This window comes from Cebus imitator, unplaced genomic scaffold (assembly GCF_001604975.1).
Source record: "Cebus imitator isolate Cc_AM_T3 unplaced genomic scaffold, Cebus_imitator-1.0 Scaffold230, whole genome shotgun sequence".
NCBI lineage: Eukaryota > Metazoa > Chordata > Mammalia > Primates > Cebidae > Cebus > Cebus imitator.
The window spans coordinates 487,657-494,728 of NW_016107545.1; the positions used below are offsets into that span (position 1 = coordinate 487,657).

General features: G+C 34.4%; 1 protein-coding gene and 1 pseudogene across 2 annotated transcripts in view; one reads left to right on the forward strand and one right to left on the reverse strand.

The window, feature by feature from the left end:
- Positions 1–7,072, forward strand: part of TBC1D12 (TBC1 domain family member 12) — a 128,734-nt gene that overhangs the window by 63,686 nt on the left and 57,976 nt on the right. The window lies entirely within an intron of this gene.
- Positions 106–876, reverse strand: LOC108281692 (annotated as a pseudogene). Its single transcript, XR_001816073.2, has one exon. The product of XR_001816073.2 is annotated as a 60S ribosomal protein L7-like (transcript).

A 7,072-nucleotide genomic window follows, 5' to 3' on the forward strand; every position in this document is an offset into this window, starting at 1 on the left:
AGCAAATCACACTGCCACGTGTGTACCTATGCAACAATTTTGCATGTTCTTCACATGTACCCCAAAACCTAAAATGCAATAAAATAAATAAATGGGGGAAAAAAAAGAAAAATAATCATGGGAGACACCTTAGTTCATTCTTCTAATAAGCCTGTTGATATGATCCTCCCTGTTGCCAGCATCTCCACCTTCTACAAAATGGGTGGTCTTTTTCTTCATTCTGCCTTGTGGAGAAGATAATTTAAAGGGCCACAGGAAGTTATTTGCTTCTTTGAAGCGTTTTCCAACAATATAGATCTCATGAATCAGATCCTCCATGCAGATGATGCCATATTTTCCAAGAGATCGAGCAATCAGAGCGTTATCTGTCAAAGCAATTCGCTTCTTTTTGGTTTTGCCATAACGACGTTTGTAGATTAGTTCATTTACTGATTTCAGATTTGGGTACCCCTATGCAATATATGGCTCCACAATCCTCAGCATGTTAAGTGAAGCCTTGTTGAGCTTCGCAAAGGTTCCATTGAAGATTTGACGAAGGCGAAGAAGCTGCAACATGTTTCGGGCCTTTGGGCTCACACCATTGATACCTCTGATCCTGATGACAAACACCAATTTGGGTTCTGCAGGTACATAGAAGTTGCCAGCTTTCCTTGCCATCCTTGCCATTCGAATTTCAGTTCTGTACATCTGCCTATATTCCTTGTGATAGTGCTTCGCTTTTTCGTAGATAAGCTTCCTCCTTGCCTTTCGAAGCATCTTTTGGGCAAACTTCTTTCTCAGGCGCTTTATCTTCAGCTCTGTGAAATTCCTTCGCTTTTTCTTAAGGGTTTCTGGCCCAGCAGGAACCTTCTTCTCTTCTACACCTTCCATGGTTCCAGCCGGAAAAACAATAGTAATGTGTTTTAAAATTTACTTTTTCATTGCTGTTATATTGTAAGAAAGTGATTGACTTTTGTACATTAGCCTTCTATCTTGAAAATTTGCTGTTATTGCTTATTAGTTCTAGAAGTTTTTTTGTTGATTTTTTGACTCTATAGACAATCATGTCATCTGCACGCAAAGACAGTTTTATTTATTCTTCCCCTATTAGTGTAACTTTTATTTCCTTTTTCTATTGCATTAGCTAAGACTTCCAGAACAATGTTGAAAAGCAGTGGTGAGTGGGGACATCCTTGCCTTGTTCCTGATCTTAGAAAGACTCTTGCTTCTCACTATTAATTATGATGTTAGCTACAGGTTTTTTGAAGATATTCTTTATCAAGTTGAGGAAGTTGCCCCCTGTTCCTAGTTTACTGAGAGGTTTTTATCATGAATAATGTTGGATGTTGTCAAATGCTTTTCCAACATCTATGGACGTTATAATGTGATTTTTGTTCTTTAGACTCTTGATGCAATTGATTAAATTAATTAATTTTTTTAAACACTGAACCAGTGGTGGATACCTGAGATAAATCCCACTTAGTCATGGTATAGAATTCTTTTTATACATTGTTGGATTAGATTTGCTAATATTTTCTTGAGGACTTTTTGTATTTATGTTCATAGAGATATGGTCTGTATGTTTCTTTTTTGCTAATACCTTTGTTATTTTTGGTATTAGGGTAATGCTGGCTTCATATAATGAGTGAGGAAGTGTTTCCTCTGCATCTATATTATGGAAAAGATTATAGATAATTGATATAATTTCTTCCTTAAATGTATGGTAGAATTTATCAGTGAACCCATCTGGGTCTGTGCTTTCTTTTTGGAAGATTATTAATCATTGATTCAATTTATTCTTATGTGAGTTTGGGTGTATTTCAAGGAATTGGTTCAGTTCATTCAGGTTATCAAATTATGGGCATAGAATTGTTTATAATAGGCTGGTTCATAATTGTTCCTGGTGGCTCATGCCTATAATCCCAGAACTTTGGGAGGCCAAGGTGGAAGATCACTTGAAATCAGGAGTTTAAGACCAGCCTGGCCAATGTGGTGAAACCCTGTCTGTACTAAAAATACAAAAAATTAGCTGGACATGGTGGTGTGTACCTGTAGTTCCAACTCCTTGGGAGACTGAGGCAGGAGAATTGCTTGAACCTGGGAAGTGGGGGTTCTAGCGATCCAAAATGGCAACAGAGTGCAAGACTCCATCTCAAAAAAAAAAAAATGTTCATAATATTTCTTCATTATCCTTTTTAATGTCCTTGGACTCTGTAGTGATGTCTCCACTTTCATTTCTGATATTAGTAATTTGTGTCTTCTTTTTTTTTTTTTTTTTTCTTAGTTATCCTGGCAAGAGGATTATCAATTTTATTGATCTTTTTAAAGAACTGTTAGCTTTTGGTTTTGTTGATTTTTCTCTACTGACTTTCTATTTTCAATTTTATTGATTTCTGTTCTTTATTATTATTATTTTTTCTGCCTACTTTGTAATTAATTTGCCCTAATTTTCTTGTTTCTTAAGGTGGAAGCTTAGATGATTGATATTAGATCTTTCATCTTTTTTCATATATTCATTCAAAGCAATTCAAAAATTAGCCAGGTGTGGTGGCAGGCACTTGTAGTCCTGGTTACTCAGGAGGCTGAGGCAGGAAATTGCTTGAACCTGGGAGGCGGAGGTTGCAGTGAGCTGAGATAGCACCACTGCACTCCAGCCTGGGCAACAGAATGAGACTCTGTCTCAAAAAAAAAAATCTGTCTGTCTATCTATCTATCTATCTCCATACATATATATGAGAGAGATATATAGATATATATGAGATATATATAGATATGTATATATAGATGTGTGTCTCTATATATGTGTATATATAATCAGCAACTCTACTTCTCTACTGTTCTCTATATACATATAAAATATATACATATATCTATATATCTATAGATGTGGTATGTATATATACCTCTACTGTTCTCTATATACATATAAAATATATATATGTGTATATATACCACCATATCTATATATATACACTATATGTATACACCACCATATCTATCTCTATATATGCTATATATATCTATGTATAAATATGATGGCATATATATATATAGAAGTGGTGGTATATAGATATATATACACACATATATAGATATGGTGGTATATATACATACATATATATACATATATATGTTTTACATGTGTATAGAGAACAGTAGAGGTATATATACATACCACATCTATAGATATATAGATATATGTATATATTTTACATGTGTATAGAGAACAGTAGAGAAGTAGAGTTGCTTATTGATGTTTATGCTGTGAACCTCTTGGTCAGAGTCCAAAGTTAGCTGATTGTATGGAATATTCAGTTTTCAGAGCTCATAAATTTGCCTAAACCTGTTTGAGTTGGGTTTTCTGTTATATATAATCAAGAACAACTTAATAAATAGCTTATAATCTTGTGATGAATTTTGAAAGTACTGGTATTAGTATTTTATTATTATTATTATTTTTGAGACAAGGTTTCACTCTGTCGCCCAGGCTGGAGTGCAGTGGCGTGATTATGGTCCACTGCAGCCTCCATCACCTGGCTCAAGTGATCCTCTGACCTCAGCCTCCTGAGTAGCTGGGGACTACAGGTACATGCCACCCTACTTGGCTAATTTTTGTATTTTTTGTAGAGACAGGATTTCACCATATTGCCCAGGCTGGTCTTGAACTCCTAGGCTCAAGTGATCTGCCTGCCTCGGCCTCCCAAAGTGCTGGGATTATAGGCATGAATCTCTGTGCCTAGCCTCTAAATAATTTGTAAGTCTGTTTTTTTACTTTTTATTTTTTATCCAGGAGTACTGCTATATAATTTGTAATCCTGATTGCATTAGGATGGCATGTTTAATTTATTCTGCAAATATTTAAGTCATTTTGATATAGAAATCTATACTATTTTCAGGTAAAGATGAACTCGTACAATGTTTTAAAGCTTTTGTTATTATTACTCTCTAGAAATTTACAGCACTTTTATGACAAGTATCTATGTGAGAAGTGCTAGAATACAACTTCTTTCCTTATGTGAATGATGTTTGAATGATGATTCTATACAAAGCTCATTCCTAGGCTGGGTGTAGTGGCTCACACCTGTAATCCCAGCACTTTGGGAGGCCATGGTGGGTGGATCATCTGAGGTCAGGAGTTCGAAGACAGCCTGGCCAACATGGTAAAATCCCATATCTACAATAAATCCAAAAATTAGCTGGTCATGGTGGCACATGCCTGTAATCTCAACTATTTGGGAGGTTGACGCAGGAGAATGGCTTGAACCCTGGAGGTGGAGATTGCAGTGAGCTGAGATTGCACCACTGCACTATAACCTGGGCAACGGAGCAAGACTCTATATCTCAAAAAAAAAAAAAAAAAGCTCATTCCTCATGTTAGATACATAAATGATCTTCTAGCTGCTTCATTTTGAATTGCTTTATATATTAAATGTATACTTAGTTCATGTTTTATAAATGACTGTTTTCCTCAGACTTGGCTTTATCCATACTTTCAGTGGTTTTCCATTTTGTTCATGATTAACTCTAAATATTTTAGCCAATGAAAGGCCCTGTAATTTAGCCTACACCTTTCTAATCTTATTTATCATCATTTTTTCTCTTCAGTGAGATTAATATGTTTCCCTGATCCATGCCTTTGCCTGCTCCTGCTGACCTGTTTTAATTTTTTCTGCCTATCAATACCCATAATTTTTGCTCCAGTTCTGATCCCACCTCTTTAGCAAGATCTTTGTCAATTATCCACCATGGCTATGAGTGATCTCTCATAAAATATACTTTATTTTTTGTTGTTTACAAAGCCAATCAACACTGGCCTCATAAAGTAAACCAAAAGCCCTTCATTTCGTCTAGTCTTATTCTCCAAAAGAGAACCTCTTAATAGTTCAGATTCCTTGGTATTTTTGTGCATATTTAAACATGTATTAGCTTATTTGGTCATTACTAACTTGGCCACCATATTGGAGAACACAGTTCTACAGGATTAATTACATTAACTTTGATTTTTCTTTTGGCAAGAATATTTCAAGAATGGTACTGTATAGTTCATATTGCATCATACGAGAAATATGCTGTCTGGGGGTCTCCTTTTGTGATATTTAAGTGGATCAGGGATTCAGGTATTGTCAGTCTGATCTACCCCAATGAGCGAGCCTTTTACTGAATGATTTTATGAATCTCATTCTTTTAAATTTTCATCAGCCCAGGCACAGTGGCTCATACCTGTAATCCTTTGGGAAGGATTACACTTTGGGAACAGGGCGGGAGTATTGCTTGAGCCCAGGAGTTCAAGGCCAGCCTTGGCAACATAAGGAGATCCCATCTCTACAAAAACAATTTTTTAAGTGTCATACATAGTGACTTTGCTGCCTGTTAATATTGTAAGATAATAGATCATTAAAAGTCAGGCTGTAGAGCCGGACTGCCTCCTGCTAATGACTTTCAGCAAGTGAGTATACATCTTTGTGTCTCAGTTTTTCTCCAGTGGGAGAGGCCTAACAGTGCATGATACATAGTGTCTGTCAATGTTAGTTGTTATTAATATATTGGTTTAAAAGTTTGATTTTGCTGTTTATGTGCTTAGCCTTTGTTTGCATGGAAAATGCTTTATTGGGTAATATTCTTGGTATTCTGTTTGGTAGTGAAACCAGGTTACCTTGTAGGAAAACAAAACACCATTTAAATTTTAACAAATTTCCTATTTTTCTATAATTTTTAGTAAGAAAAACATGAACAGAAAAGGGATTTATTACATTGGCTTTTGTAATGAAGAAAAGAAACATTGAGCATGATTAGATATATATATTAGATATTAGGAAAGAAAATTGTAAAAGACAAAAAGAAATGAGTGACGTTATAGTTTTTGATTGTGAACAGCTGTATGGTTCTTTGAGATGACAGTTAATAAACATAAGTGCACACAATCCTAAATAATATGAGAGGAGAAGTTTCTAAAAACCCAATTTGGTGATGCAAAGGAACTCTCAGATAAGCAGAGCATAGATACAGTAGATGGAAGGGGAGATGCAGAACTAAAGATGATTATGAAACTTTATAAACAGTGGCTGGAACCACAAAGTAAGCTGAAGTTTCTAAGACAACATAAGTTGTTTTTAAAAAATAATATCTCAATTAAGGTTAAGCTTCAAAAAGATCATCAAATTTTTAAGAGGTATGGTACTATTAGGTCTCATTTTACAATTGGCTGATTGAGTAAGGAAAAAGAGGCTTTAAGTTGGAAAAGATGTAACAATAGTATTAAAAGAATTACAGGCAATTGTTAAGCAACTAAGCAGTGAAATATCTGACCACTTTTTAAGTGCATTTCGTTTTCTTCATATAAATCAGTGTCTTCTCTTCTTCACCAGTGGTCTTGCGTAGTTCATGAAATCATTGAGTAATATTTGAGAATGTAATGAAAAACATAACTAGTACCTAGAGATGATCAGATGCTAGCTTGATTTTTTAGAAAGGAAAAACGTAGCTACTGGAACTTGCAAGCTGGTAAACTTGTTATTGATCTTTGGCAAATTTCTATAAATAAATTTCAGAAGTTTGGGAACATTTATGAAAGAATACTTGAATAAAGAAATTTAAATGTGTTTACCATATATTAAATTAATTTTTTAAAATTAGGATGATCAGGTTGGATGAGTTAGAAAAATACTATAGGAAGTTTCTTAATTTTAGTGAAATATTTGACAGTCTATGGCTGTATTTTTGGATAAGATATGTTAGCAAAGTGTTGTTTAAATTTAGAGTAAGTAGATCTATTTGTAATAGTAGATTGAAATCCAAAACTATTATTTCATTAGAGGTTGAATGTCACCCTTCGGAAATATTCAGAGCAATACAGTGGCATTGTCTATATCTTGTCTCAACATTTTCATAACTGATCTGACTGAAGGTTTAGGAACTAGGTTTATCTAGATTTATCTAGATTATTTATCTAGGATTATCTAGGTTTATCTAGATTATTCAAAGATGAGCTTGAATAGCTGTTATCATAGAAGGCAATCAAGAATGTCTACCTAAAACTTTATCTAATTAATCTAGTGTATTTCTGTCTTTCCTTTGCTTACATTTTGATACTTTG